Below are 13,892 nucleotides of genomic sequence, written 5' to 3'. Positions count from 1 at the left end.
CAAAAAAGTTACGCTTGTATTAAAGTAATAATTTATCCCGGATTTAAATTTTCAATAAACACAAAAACTCGAATTACCACCCACCCATTTAGGTTGAATCCGTTATTCCTCAACTTTATAACCCACCCAATACACAGATCCAATTCACAAGCCCAGAATACAAGCGTATTGAAATTCTACCTAAATCTTAAGGAAATCAGGATTGACACCAATAAGGATCTGGATTGACTACCAATGAGGCTACAAGCTGCCTCAGCTAGTTGAAAAATAATATCAATAATAAGTTTTTTAAAATTTTACCTTTTTTATAGGAGATCTGCACTTGATGATGTAGTATAAGCTGCAGAAGAGAAGCAAACGCCAAATTAGGCCATATTTTTAAGAAGACATTTGCTGCAGACTGAAGTGATCTTTCCTTCAGAGATAAACTAACTCTAGCAAGTGCAGCCGTGAGATCAACCCAGGGATGAGAACTTGGACTCAACAATTACAGAAACAATTACATGAAGATACACTCACAAAATATTGCGTGCATGCAAGCAATTCGCACTGTGAAATTGTTTAAATTATCCATCAAGAATCTCCATTTTTAGACCTATTGATTTGTATTGTGTTTCAAAGCCTGAACGGCTGTAACTTAAGGTCAGCTCATTTTCATGGATAGACATAAGCTATCATATCCTGCTACAGAGGTTTCACCATTGACCAGAATTCAAGTATTCAATGGAAGGGGAAAGTCAGTAATAAGAAATGGAACTATACCAAGAAATGGATAAGTGGTTTCCCACTGCTACTAAAGAAACAAATTACTACTTTTTGATATATGAAGGAAAAAGAAAGGAAGAACATATTAAGCTAATACTAAAGGGTTAGGTATATATTATATATGAAGACCAGCCCCTATTCATCGTTCGTTCTGGTTAGTCTTGCTCCTTCCTAAATGGAATTAACCATGGTACAACATAAGATAAGATGATACATTCAATGACTTTATTTAGTAATTCTAAATTTTTTATTATTATTTTTCTAAAAACACTGTCTCTAATTATATTTTAAGCACTTTGCTTCCTATGCTTTTTGAAATTCATTATTTTCCATTTATTAATAACAAAGATATATGAGGTTTGGTCGCAGAAGATGCGGATGGGGTGGTTAATGAAGATGGGAGATTCATCTATTAATATTTTTATTATATTTATCTTATTATTTACTTTCTCTTTTTAAATTTACAATAAATTAACTCTTATTTATTAATAATTATTGATTTATGTTAACAAATTAATTTATTATTGTTATTTTAATTAAGAAAGTTAATCATATCATTAGTATGACGTCTTTAAATAGAACTAGCATTTAGCCCGTGCATTTGCACGAGTAATAATATAAAAAACCGTGAAAAAAATTACGGATAACATATTTAATTTTATTTTTAACCGTTTTAAGTTTTTATGGAGTCAACCCACAATCCGACCCAAATATCCATTTACTCAACATCATTATATATATAGATTAGTTAGTTACAAAGTTGAACTTATATTAATATTAAAACGTCCCGCGTTTATCAAATTTGATGTTGAATTTAAAATATAAAGTCTTTGTAGCCTAGTTGGTTAAACAGTTGTACTTGTTTTGTTAGGTTGCAAGTTCGAACCATACCTCTAGCATTTTTAATATTATTTTTAACCGTTTTAAATTTAAAAACGGGTCAACCTACAATCCGACCCAAGTATCCAAATTAACCACAGCTTTCGACCCGGCAATCCGGACACTTTAAAAATTAAGCATCATTATATATATATAGATTAGTTAGTTAAAAAGTTGAACTTATATTAATATTAAAACGTCCCGCGTTTATCAAATTTTGTGTTGAATTTAAAATATAAAGTCTTTGTAGCCTAGTTGGTTAAAAAATTGTACTTGTTTTGTTAGGTTGCAAGTTCGAACCATACCTCTAGCATTTTTAATATTATTTTTAACCGTTTTAAATTTAAAAACGGGTCAACCCACAATTCGACCCAAGTATCCAAATTAATCACAGCTCTCGACCCGGCAATCCGGACACTTTAAAAATTAAGCATCATTATATATATATAGATAAGAGTTAGACTAGTTTTCTACTTTACAAATAATAAATAAATAAAAAATTTGTAAAATTATTTTTTAATTTATGTTTTTAATAGGTATATCATAATTGATTGAGTCTTAAATAATTAATGATATTTGTATATTAAAATATAAAAACATTCTTATGATAATTTTGTACTATTTTAACAGCCTTAGACTATGATAATATGTTTACCATCGTATTTTTTCTTTAAATAATATAAACCACTTTATTATAAAAAGATAATAATATATTTTTGTTATAATTAATTTATTTGATCTGTAATAATAAGTATAAGATGATACATTCAATAAGCATATTTGATAATTCTAAATTTATTTTTGTTTAAAACATGACTTTTATTTATGTTTTAATACAAACTCTTTAATTGACCAAGTTTGATAAAAATGAAAAAAAAAAATTGTTATGGAAGAAAATGGTTGTGGACTAATTGATAAAAAAAAGAAAAAAATATTTTAATGAAATAGTCTGGTAAACAATATAATTATTAGAGATTATATTTTTGTTGGAGTAATTTGGAGAATCTTTATTCAAGTCAAACTCAATTCAATCTGAAATAGTTAATCTAAATTAGTATTTCAGATATGAATAATTTGAATTTCGAATTAATTCAATAAATATTCCGTCCTACAAATATAACTAAATATTTTATAATAGTTCATATTCATCCACATTAAATATAATTAATATAGCTAATAGAGCTAAAATGAAGATCAAATAATCTATAATTTTGATGTAAGTTATATAGTTTTTAATAATAGTAATCATTAAACGTATCATATCATTATCACGACATCTTACCCCCACTTCGACAAATCAACTCTCATCTCGTGACCTTCTTTTCATTCACATATTTAATCACTAATTATTATTGTTTTCCTAATATGGATATCTCATACTACTAATTTTGTAATCTCACTTCGAGTATTTTGTACCACAATATTGCATCTCATATACCACGACTTCTTTTTACCACACTTTGACAATTCAAACGAGTTCTCATATCGTGATCACACTTTCACATATTAAATATTTAACCATCAAATATAGTTGATTCTATTTCATCATTTTTATCATCATTTTCACATACCATGGTAGGTTGATTTTCTATTATATTGTTATGTTGGGAGAGTTTATTTATATATATATATTGTTTAATTTTTGTATATAATTTTTATTTAATAATTATTTAAATATTATTTTTAATTTATACGTAGGACTATTTTATAATAAAATAAGTTCAAATAAAAAAAAGATTAGATCACCACTCTCATGTTACGCTTCCTATTTGTCATTAAATTTTTAGTAGAGTAATAATTTTTCCCGGGTTTAAATTTTCAAATGACAATTACACCCAAAAAATTCAAATGATGACATGCATTCGATGATATACAGTCAAGATTAAAAATGATATTTTATAAATTCAAAATAATTACTTTTTTATTCAAAAATATGTTAGACTAAACTAATTGGTGAAAAAAACTATGAAGATCATTTATTTAATATTAATTTAATTGTTAATCTAATTTTAAGTTTAATTTCTTAAAATTATATTTATAAGTTGTCTTTTTTTTTTAAAACTATAATTTAATTGATTTTACTATTCAAAATTACATTACTTAATTTATAAAAAGATAAAGATTTCAAGTCAATTTATCATGTCTAATTAACGGCCCAAATTGATTATATTGATAATAGACCAAAAGAACTTAAATATTTTGTGTAAAAGTTTCCACAGCAATCCATTATAAAGAGCTAAGACAATAATAAATTTGGTCTACTAAGGTTGTCTTTAGAATTTGGTCATGAATGAAATTTAAACAAAATGAGATAAAAAAAAATATATAATTATTTAGAATGATTTTTATTGATATTGTCTATATACATCTCTTAAAATATGTTTAAATTAATGAACCAAACTTATAATAATTTAATTTTTTTTTAATTAATTTACTATTCTATAAATATAATATAAAGAATTCTAATCACTTATATACATACTATTTCTTTTGTAAAGTAACGATGTGGGAACAAACTTTGCCTTACATAAAAAAAAAAAAGTAAGCTGAACTAAACTACAGAACTGAGGATCTCAGTTCTATGGCTTCGGCGGACTCATCCTCACTGAATTCTCCTCAGCGTCAAAGTCTCCAGCCTTTGTCCTATCAGCTTTCTCTTAATAAATCCTCCATTTCACTTCATCTGGTCTTCATCACCTATGAGCAATCAGTGAATCATTTACAATCAGTGAATCATTTACAGCATTCATCAGTATATGAAATAGAACTATAGAGAATGAAAAATAACTCAAAAAAGGCAGCAGCTAGAAGCAGTTCCATTCCTAGCAAGACAAACACAAAATCAGTAGCACAATAAGTAATGCACAAACCAACTGCCAAAATTACCTTATATGAATCAGCATCTGATGCTAAGGCTGTCAAGGCACCTTCTTGTACCATTTGTTTATCATTCTGAGCACACACAAAATTACAACAAGAGGGAATTGGTTCATTAACATGATGATTTGTATGTTTACATTAAGCTAATTCATATTTGTCTGTATTAAATAAAAATAAAATTAGTAACAGTATGTAATACATGCAGAAAATACCTGCAAAAGTATAAGCAGTTTGCTGACCAACCCGTCCAAATATGGGGTCAAAATTTCCGGTTGTTGCACCATTTTCAATTTGTACAATTACAAAAAAACAACATGATTGGGACTTACTATGAATCCAATGACATTGCCGAGATTGAAACCTCAACAACTCCTGAGAAATAAATCAAAGATGCAATGACACATCATCAATGAATTGAAAATTAAGTGAATACAAGAGAAAACTACAAGTAGTCAACATGATACCATCTGGACCAACAACGATATTACCGAGATCACCAACATGCCTAACCAAATCCGTAGGGGATCCATGTTCCTTGTTAAGTGGATTGAAATGAGGCCCTGAAAATCACAAGAGAACAAAAGCATATTAAAGAATAAAAAGAAAAAGGCAGAGTCAATCCAAAGATTGAAAGAGAACATAATAAACGGGGAAGAGAACGAGACCGGTGGAATTGCAGCCGTTGGTGGTGTCGCCGAGGGCGTGAATATGAAAATCGCGAGGTCCTGGAGTTAGTCCTTCAATCCTCCCTTTTACATGAGTAATTCCTCCTGTGTATTACTAACCGCGTGTGAGTACTTCATATCAAAATCAATAACTGTAAAAACAACATTTCGCTGGTCATTCTCTGTCTGTGTACAATGACAGAAGGATTATGCATAAACAGGTGCCAATTACTGGAGAATTACAGAAATAGAGATGTACCTTTGAGGTCCTGAACGAGAACCGAAGAGATCCTCTAACATTATGATCGCTGTCGCAAGAGATTATAACCACTGCTTTCACAGTTCCCATTTGCACCAGAGATTATAACCACTGCTTTCACAGTTCCCATTTGCACCAGAAACAACAGCCACGGCGAAACCCGAATTACCACCCACCCTTCGGGCGAACCCGTTTAGGGTGTTATCCGGAGTATATAGTTTTTCCCCATGGGTCACAGACCCATTGTGTAAACCCAACTACAATGCTAAGAATTCTATTTAGTTATATACATACTATTATATGTTTAAAGTAGCGATGTGGGAAATTTTGCCTTACATATAAAAAAAAAGAAGCAGAACTAAACTAAGTCAATGACTGAATTCTCCTCAGCTTCAAACTGAAGGATTACATAAAAAAATCCCCTGAAGGATTTGGATAGATGAGATACTGGTACTGGCTGCTGAATTGCAGGTAAAACAGTTGATCTTTCAAGGCCAAAGGTTGAGTTAGCTTCTTCACTAACACAAGCTTTCTTTGACTTGTTGAATGGCTCCGGTAGTGTTTCTTCAGGAACATCACCCTCAAATAAATTAAAATTGCAACACAATATGAAATACAAATGGTTTATTTTTGTTACTATTGTTTATTTTTGTTATTTTATGAAAGTAAATAATGAAATGCATACCTCCGGGTGGGTCTTAAAGTAGTCCAATAGCCTACTACGAAACATCTTCTTTAGATACATATGCCCAGACTATGATGACAGCTGATTTGGTTTCATAATTGCTGCAGTGTTCAAAGTTATATGAATATCTGGCTTCATACAGAAAGTTAGTTCATCCCGGGTAACAGTCTTCTTCATCTCTATGGCCTCTGGTAAAATAAACTTCAATTGTGCCAAATGACTATAGGTGAACCTCCTATTAAAGAAACAAAGCAAGTCATTAAAATAAAAGAATAAAAAGGTTAAATTATCCTGGCATTATAGTTGTAGGATATTTATATACTCAAATAGCCATAGCTTACCTATTAGTGAATGACTCAATTTTGGGTTTAATATTTGAAAAGGTTGGATTGGAACCCCTCAGAAGCAGAATGGAGTTAACCAATCTATCAAAAAACTCACCCAACATTGCATACCTGAAAAACAACTCGATTGTATTAATTAAAAGAAGAAAAAACACAGAACAGGTCAAATGGAATATCAGCCTATTTGAAGTCATGTGATTTCCATCTCAAATCAGTGTAATGTGAATGATAATGTGCACAATAGCTGGAAGAAAATTGCTACTTGCCAAATAGGCTATATTTCAGAATCCAGAAGCTGCAGCAACTTTAAATCAACCCATTTGTTAACAAGAGTTTCATAAATTCCAAATGGTATTGAATAATAAATAGCATATTTCTTCATTTTTGTGAACCAAAGAAAACGTTTATAGCTTATAGAGAGTACAGATGTAGATTAAGATCATTAAAACTGATGAGCAAACCAACTTACTTAGATTAAAAACAAACAGTTGGCATGCAAAATCAAGTAACTTTGGTAGCATTGAGTAAACAGAAGATCAGAATGATCTAATTCATAAGCAAAGCATCACCTCACATTTATTCACAAAGATGAATACTTCTCCCCAAATCAGTGTCACTTGCAATCACTTTAAACTGAAATTTAGATTCAAACAAATGAATGATAGATCTAATGAGAAGATCCTAATGGGCTTGCAGTAATACAAAATCTAAAACAGATCTAAGCCTATAATCGTGAATCAAAGCCAATTTAAATCACCTGAACAATTTACAACCAAGTTCATGAATCACGATTCACCACAAAACTAAAGAAAATAGTCATTAAGCTAACCTACCTCTCTGGCAAATTAGGCGAGTTGTCGGACTTCTTCAATCGTCTAGGCGACGTAACACCAGAGGATATTTCGGTCTTCAACCCGTCGGAAACGATTGGATCGGGCTCAATGCAGGATCGCTGACGCGACTTCCGGAGCTTCTCAGCTGCTTCTCTCACCTCTTTCACTGAAAAAATAGTATGGTGATTACTAGTGCGGCGTGAAATAACCAAAAATTATTGTAAACCCATGAAAATTAAAACATAAATTTTGAAGTTGTTTTTTATCTGTTTAGAGACAAATTATTGTAAATGTGAATAAAATTATTTTGTCAAACACTTCTTTCTGTAAAGAATGTTACTCGTAGGGAAGTCCATAGAATGAATGAAAAATGGATCAACATTCCTCTTATAGGCAATTTCCAAGGTAAGGCCAGTGTACTTTATATGCAAGTTTTCATACTTTCTCATCAAATAAATCGACTTAAAATAATGTATAAATAGTACTTCCCTCATAATCACCAACCCCAACTATGCCACACTTTCAACACACTAACCAAACCAACACCCTATTTGAAATCATACATCTGTTTGTCAATACCACCCAACACATAACATTGTGTTACGATCCTCGAATAAGAAAGTGCACCCTCCTCGGTCTTATGAATCAATTGGGTCAGCTCTATGTTCTGTTTAACAATTCATCTTTTATCTTCTCTTATTTCCTTTAAAACCGAATTCTGTTATTTTGTAAGTTGTTATAACAAATTTGTAACCGACTCTTGGGTACTTCAGCCTCTTTAAATGGTGATGCCCACCCCACTTTTTGGGGCTATGAATTGATATTTTTGAACTTGGTGTTTAAGTTATCTCTCGGCCCTCCTCCCCCTTCTTGGACCGCTAGGTGTGATCTAGTGGTATTTCTCTCCTCCCCCTCGGCTCTTCTCTCCCTAACCTCGAATTCTCCTCTAATTCTATATCCGCTGCGCTAGAGTGTTGAATTCCATCATCAAGAACCCGTTTCTTGAATTAAAGAACTTGAAAGGCTCGGCCATAATTAAAAATCCTAACATCTTGGTATCAGAGCTGGCCGATTCTCAACATGGTAGAAACTCGCCAGCAATCGGAAATGGATGCGCTCAAGACCCTGATTGAAAACTTGTCCCAGCAAACAGCAGCAATGCAAGCTGCCATGGACCGTAGATTTGATGTGGCCGAAGAAAGAATGGCGGCCCTTGAGAGCGGGGCATCTGGAAACGTGCAAGAACCCCGCCACAGACCCTATGAAGATAATTCTTGCCACGGTCCTTCATCATTTAGGCCCCCGCACCCTGGCCAGAACCGCGACCAACACTATGCTCCTCCTACTCGGCTAACCAAGGTCGATTTTCCTCGGTTTGATGGGTCGGATGTCGAAGGCTGGCTAATATCTGCCGAGCAATTTTTCAGGGTGGATAAAACTAGGGATGCCACGAAACTAGAAATTGCACCCATTCACTTTTCTGGCGAAGCAAGAATGTGGTATGGATCTTATCTACAGAATCGTGATCATATGGAGGCCCTATCTTGGGACGTGTTCAAGAGAGATCTTATGACGCAATTCGGACTCTCTATACACGATACTCCAATGAGACAGTTGATGAATCTGAAACAGGTTGGGTCGGTTCAAGATTATAATCTGCAATATATGTCGATCTCTCAAAAACTCTACAACATGCCAAGGGAGTACGTCATAAATTGTTATTTGTCCGGTCTAAGGGAAGAAATTGCAAACTGCATCAGGCTTCGATTCCCAGATTCTTTAAATGAAGCCATGGCCATGGCTAAAGTCCAAGAAAAACGTACCGGTCTTTAATGAGCAATGGGAATTTGTACAGCGCCGAGCCACCACTACTGCCCAATCCGAGCATCGTCAAACCTAGTTGGCAAAGCACGAACAGAGCCCCATACATCAAGCCGAGCTCTTCATATGGGTCTTCTTCGAGTGCAAATCAGGGCCATGTTAAGCAATTAGATCCAGCTTCAATGGATGAAAAGAGAAGGAAAGGCCTATGCTACACTTGCGACGAAAAATGGCAACCAAATCACAGGTGTAAATCAAAGTTATTCATGGTCTCGGCCAATCAAGAAAATCAAGAACCCGACCAAGAACCTGCTCCGGAGGTAGATCTTGATGATTCTCTTTTGCAGCCTGACGCAGTGGAAGAATTAGCCATATCCTTACATGCATTGACGGGTTCTAAAACCTTTCAAACGCTCCAGATTCTTGGCAAAATTGGGAACCTACCGGTCGTGATATTAATTGATACAGGCAGCACTCATAATTTCATTAATAGCAGGATAATGAAGAACATTAGCCATGACATACTTCCCACCCAAGTGCTCTCGGTCCGAGTGGCAGACGGCTCTAACATTCTATGCTCTAGTTTCTGCCAAGATCTGAAATGGTCTATGGAAGGCATGTTTTATCAAGCAAATATGAAGGTATTAACAATGACAGGGTATGATATTGTGCTGGGAATAGAATGGCTGATTACTCTAGGCCCTTCAAAATGGGACTTTGAAAAATTAACACTCTCTTTTGAAAGGGAAGGGCTAACCACGGTCTTGCAAGGCATACCCCATACACAAATCAATTTAATGAAGGGTGATCACCTAGAGAAGTTATTAAAGAAAGGCAATGTTGCTGCCATGATCCAAATAAGAAGTGAAAACGAAGCACAATTTTTCTCGCTCTCTACAAGGCCACCAGATGATATTCCTGAAGACCTTCAGCAAATGCTAGATGATTTCAGCCCGATATTCCAGCAACCTGAGAACTTACCACCTGCCAGGGAACAAGATCACCGTATCCCATTAAAGGAAGGCACGGAAGCTGTTTGCATGCGTCCTTACCGATATCCTGCCCTGCAGAAGACAGAAATTGAACATTTGGTCAACGATATGCTAGACAGGGGAGTCATAAGAAGAAGCCACAGCTCTTTTGCCGCCCCTGTGGTGTTGGTCCGAAAGAAAGATTTATCATGGAGAATGTGTATTGATTATAGGCGGCTCAACTCAGCAACCATTAAGGATAAGTTCCTTATCCCGGTCATTGAAGAGTTAATGGAAGAATTGCATGGGTCCAGGTTTTTTTCCAAGCTCGATTTGCGCTCAGGATTCCACCAGATAAGGATGCACCCAGGTGACTGCCACAAAACAGCATTCCGTACTCACGAAGGCCTATATGAATTTTTGGTGATGCCCTTCGGCCTAACCAATGCACCGTCCTCCTTCCAAAGCTTAATGAACGCGACCCTGAAACCATTTCTAAGGAAGTTCGTGCTAGTATTTTTTGATGATATCCTAGTATACAGCCCGAGCTGGAAGGAACATATCCAGCACCTACATAAGGTACTTTCAATATTGCAACATAACGAATTATTCCTTAACAAAGGGAAATGTAATTTTGGGTGCAAGCAAATTGCCTATCTTGGCCATATCCTTGATGAGAATGGTGTAGCCACAGATCCAGCAAAGTTAGAAGCAATGAGCACATGGTCAGTTCCAAAATCTCCTAAGCAATTGAAAGGGTTCCTTGGTCTGACCGGATACTATAGAAGATTTATAAAAGGCTACGGCTCCATAGCAAGACCACTCACGGCCCTGTTGAAAAAGGGTCAGTTTGAATGGAATAAAGAAGCTGAAGATGCATTTCTATTATTGAAGCAGCGTATGCTTTCCCCTCCGGTCCTAGCGCTTCCAAATTTCGATATTCCCTTTGTAGTAGAGACCGATGCAAGCGGAATTGGTATAGGGGCAGTTCTAATGCAAGAAGGTCGACCAATTTCATTCATAAGCAAGGGGATTGAACCAGAAAAGTTACCATCATCCACGTATGAAAAAGAACTCATGGCCTTAACATTTGCGGTGGAGAAGTGGCGATCTTACCTTAGGTACAAGCAATTTATTGTAAAAACCGATCATGAAGCCCTTAAATACTTGCTGGAACAAAGAGTTCAAACCCCGGCTCAAGAGAAATGGCTCTATAAATTGGTGGGATATGACTTTGTTGTTCAATATAAAAAGGGAAAAGAAAACTTGGTGGCAGATGCTTTGTCTAGGCGGGTAGCAGGTGTTCAATGTGCAGGAATTTCAATTTATCACACTGCTGTCCAAAAACAGATTCAAGAAAGCTATGAAGAAGATCCCAACTTAACTAAAGTTATTCGTGAAATTCTGGCTAATGTTGATTCTCACCCAGATTGCTCATACGACCGCGGGTTATTGAGAAAAAGGGACCGGCTGGTGGTGGGGAAGAATAATGACCTCAGAAATACCTTAATTGCAGCCATGCACTTGGGAGCAGAAGGGGGGCATTCGGGGACTCTGGTCACCCAGAAGAAAATGCAACTTGTTTACTATTGGCCAGGAATGCTTAAAGACATTAGGGAATTTGTCCGGACCTGTGAAGTTTGCCAAAAAAATAAATCTGATAACTCAGCATATAGGGGTCTGCTTCAGCCCTTAGCAATTCCCAATCGATTCTGGGAATCGGTCTCCATGGATTTCATTGAAAGCTTACCTAAGTCAAAAGGTAAAAGTGTTATATTTGTGGTAGTTGACAGACTATCGAAGATGGCCCACTTTATGAGTCTGCAACACCCCTTTTCTGCCCGGACAGTAGCTGAGTTATTTGTGGATAATGTTTCCAAGCTCCACGGAATGCCAACAACCATCATTAGTGATCGGGGCAAAGTGTTCTTAAGCACCTTTTGGCAGGAATTTTTAAGTATACAAGGAGTAAAACAAGCTTTATCTTCAGCCTATCACCCCCAGACGGATGGCCAGACCGAGATAGTCAACAAATGCTTGGTTACTTATCTACGCTGCATGGCTGGCCAAACACCGAAAGATTGGGTACGCTGGTTGCCTTTGGCTGAATGGTGGTATAATACTAATTTTCATACAGCAATACAAACAACTCCTTTTGAAGCCATATATGGATATTCCCCCCCGGTCCATACACCGTATGTAGCAGGTGACTCGAGAGTGGAAGAGGTGGATGTATCGCTAACAGCCAGGGAAGCCTCACTCCAACTCATAAAATTCCATTTGAAAAGAGCCCAGAATCGTATGAAGCAGCAGCAGGACAAGAAGAGAAAAGATGTTACGTTGCAAGTGGGTAGCTGGGCATTGGTGAAATTACAGCCATATAGACAACGTTCTATCCAGAAGTTATTCCACAAACTCTCACCAAAGTATTTTGGGCCATTTGAAGTGTTGGAAAGGATTGGAGAAGTTGCTTACAAGCTGGAACTCGGGGCCGACAACAGAATACATAATGTTTTCCATGTCTCACAATTAAAGTCATTCAAAGGTACCCCTGCTGCTGTTGAAAATATTCCCCAACTTAGCACACAACCAAACAGGACCGGAAAAATTATTGGTGAACAAGATATAATGGTCCAAGGAAAAATGAAAAAACAGTTGCTAATCAATTGGGATGGGGCCCAAACAGAAGACCAAACTTGGGAAGATGCAGAAGTTATAAGTATTCAATGCCCAGAAATGCTAGCTGCAAGGAGGCCAACAAGACAACACTCTTTTCGTCGGGGTCGACGAACTTCTAATGGGGGAGATGATGTTACGATCCTCGAATAAGAAAGTGCACCCTCCTCGGTCTTATGAATCAATTGGGTCAGCTCTATGTTCTGTTTAACAATTCATCTTTTATCTTCTCTTATTTCCTTTAAAATCGAATTCTGTTATTTTGTAAGTTGTTATAACAAATTTGTAACCGACTCTTGGGTACTTCAGCCTCTTTAAATGGTGATGCCCACCCCACTTTTTGGGGCTATGAATTGATATTTTTGAACTTGGTGTTTAAGTTATCTCTCGGCCCTCCTCCCCCTTCTTGGACCGCTAGGTGTGATCTAGTGGTATTTCTCTCCTCCCCCTCGGCTCTTCTCTCCCTAACCTCGAATTCTCCTCTAATTCTATATCCGCTGCGCTAGAGTGTTGAATTCCATCATCAAGAACCCGTTTCTTGAATTAAAGAACTTGAAAGGCTCGGCCATAATTAAAAATCCTAACACATTGCAAGAATAAATATAGATGCATGCATAGTGAAAATTTACAACTTATTCCCACATTTTTAGCATAACACAGGCAGAAGTATAAAGCAAGGACAATTTGATGAATACAACTTATTCCCACATTTTTACAGTCAACCTGCATACCCGAGAAATCTAATGCATACAACTGATCAAAGGATCGAAGCCACAATTCTGTCTTGTTTTGAAATTATTTTGTGTATCTCATCAATATGTATGTTATTGCAGGTATTATAAATTTCAATTTTTTTTCCTGAAACTACTTCAGATGACGAAGGTCAGTTTGGTTTTCAATTTTAAAAAAAAAAAAGGCAATAGGCTGCTCAGAAAACATAACATACAGGGGGCAGCCCACTGTTTTAGTGTCTTTGAATGCGTTATTCATTTCTAATGCAAACAAGACCATCATCATTTAAATCTAGACTCATTAATCCATAAATCTAGACCACCATCATCATTTTTTTGAGATAATTCTTTCAAATGCCTTGATACCTCGAACCGTTTATTCT

At 35.6% G+C, this 13,892-nt stretch overlaps 1 long non-coding RNA gene and 1 pseudogene across 1 annotated transcript; both read right to left on the bottom strand.

Moving 5' to 3' along the window:
• Positions 1-4,852: 4,852 nt before the first annotated feature.
• Positions 4,853-5,550, bottom strand: LOC124943968 (annotated as a pseudogene).
• Positions 5,551-5,753: 203 nt separating this feature from the next.
• LOC124944006 lies at positions 5,754-7,592 on the bottom strand. Its single transcript, XR_007099785.1, has 4 exons — positions 7,311-7,592; positions 6,475-6,588; positions 6,134-6,368; positions 5,754-6,028 (listed from the first exon to the last, which is right to left on the bottom strand). It is a non-coding gene; the product is annotated as an uncharacterized LOC124944006 (long non-coding RNA).
• Positions 7,593-13,892: the final 6,300 nt, after the last annotated feature.

Source organism: Impatiens glandulifera, chromosome 6 (assembly GCF_907164915.1).
Source record: "Impatiens glandulifera chromosome 6, dImpGla2.1, whole genome shotgun sequence".
Lineage (NCBI taxonomy): Eukaryota > Viridiplantae > Streptophyta > Magnoliopsida > Ericales > Balsaminaceae > Impatiens > Impatiens glandulifera.
This window is presented reverse-complemented; position numbering and strand designations above follow the sequence as displayed.